The following is a 2,184-nucleotide window of genomic DNA, read 5'->3' as shown; positions in this document are numbered from 1 at the left end:
CATGGCACTTCTTTACATGTATGGATATATTGACTTCAATTTCATCATACATCATTCAAATCTTGTTCTTGATTACCAATTCTCTTTGAATTCATATAATTACAAGCCTAATCTCATGAATTAAGGGTTGGTTACTCACCTAGAAGCTCCAATCCTTTCAAATATAGCTAAGTCTTGAGCTAATTCACCTAGTTCTCGAATTCCTTAGCAAAATCTTCAAGGATGAGCTCTCCCTCTCTCTAAATTCAGCTTACTCCCTCTCTAGAGTGTATTTCTAGATTTTGAGCTCAAAATATGAGCTTAAGTGTAATTAGCCCTTATATATACTAGGTGATTAGATTAAATTAATCAATCTCAATTAAAGTTAATGAGCCTCACTTAATTAATCTAATTATTTCGGTACTAATCAATTTTTTTATATATATCAAATTTCACCATAGGCTCTAAAAATCATACTAATCACAATGATATAGACAATTTCAATTTTTTTTTGCCTCTACAGCCTTAAATTTCCAAATTATAGCAGTACGTTGGATAGATTTTCCTACGGTGAATAGATATAGATTAAAAAACATAATTAATCACATAATTATCACCCAAAATCATATTAAGCATATAATCACAATCATAATTAAGATTAATTAGCATAATAAAGAACAGAGTTATCGTAAAAAAAATCTTAATTTATCATTATGGGTTTAATTAATCTTAAAGGGTTGAAGACGTGTAATAACGAGTTATGTGTTAAAGATTTAGAATAGTGGTTTAGTTATTAAAATAAAACTTTATTTGGTTTAGTAGTGGTTTTTGATTAACTTTGTATTATAGTTGTGTTTTATGAATTGGATTGGTTTAAGGAAAAAGATGAAGTTCTGGCAAAAAGTGGACATAGTTGATGGTTTTGAAATAACAGACTTGGTTTTGGAAATAAAATGGCTTGTGTAACTCTTTTATGAAATAAAATGAGAAATGGTTGATTTGAAAATGTGGAATTAGTTATGGATTAATATTGTATAAGTTGTCCATCTATTTATTTGTTTAGAGGTTTTGTCCTTAGTCATTGATGGCAGATGGCATTGTTGTTATTGAGTAGATGATTTGTATGTATTACACTTGCACGGTTTTATGTAGTTTACTATGTTGTGCTATTGTTGTGTTTTGTTTGGGGGTCCGTTTCCCCCGGGTGAGGTCGATAAAGTGTGGTGCCTTGATAGAGATTCCTTGTCCCTTCCGGTTTGCAATTGGTAAAGTGTGAAATGAGGTCGGTTTCTCTCTATATTGAGCTGGCAAAGTGTGGCGCCTTGTGATAGGTTCCTCTCCTCTCTAGTTTGCATATGGTAAAGTGTGACGTTGGGGTCATTCCCTTTCGGGTGAGGCCAGTAAAATGTTATGTGTTATATGGGTTGTATTATTTCCGTGCTGTAGGCCAGTGGAAATAGAAGTATGTATTACGTTCAGTTAATTATATTTAGAAATATATGTTTCTTGATATTTTTGTTATCGGTGTTCCTTGCCTTGGGTTTATGGCTAGGGAAAATAGTAGATGTGTTGTTGCATAAGTGTGTGTAGTGGGTGAGTTGTGAGATTGGATTAAGACTTGTATTTGTGAACTTGCTTTCAAAGCAGATGTGGAGATGAAATTCTATTATATTAACGTGGAGGTTTAAAGAACAAAGGTTGTATTGTGAAGAAATGTTTTTGGAACTAAACTGGATAATTGGAAAGAAAACAAATGGTTTCATACCTTGTAGTGTTCAAATGGATGTTTTTGGAGAAAATGTACTTATATAAGTATATTTTGAATATTAAACTGTCACATTATTTATATTGTACGTTATGGTGCATTCGATCATAAATATCTGTATGTTGTTATTATTTAGGATCATGTTGGGATCTCTACTAGACTTTATATTCATCACACGTTACTAATAATTTTTCAAGTACAAGTTGAAAGATGATTTAAGATCGGTGTTCTTCCTTAATTGTTGGCCACAGGGCCTATATTTGTTGGCGGAATGCCATTGTTGTAAAATGGTTAAACCCTTACTTTTAATGTAAAGATGCAAGACTACAGACATTTTATTCAAATGTAATTTTTGTTGCATTCCATATATATACGATTGAGAGGACTTTCATTTGTTTATGAAGGTAATGTATGTATAGTTTTACTTGTTCTTAATGGAA

This window comes from Camellia sinensis, chromosome 6 (genome assembly GCF_055761805.1).
Source record: "Camellia sinensis isolate YWXY chromosome 6, ASM5576180v1, whole genome shotgun sequence".
NCBI lineage: Eukaryota > Viridiplantae > Streptophyta > Magnoliopsida > Ericales > Theaceae > Camellia > Camellia sinensis.
This window is presented reverse-complemented; position numbering follows the sequence as displayed.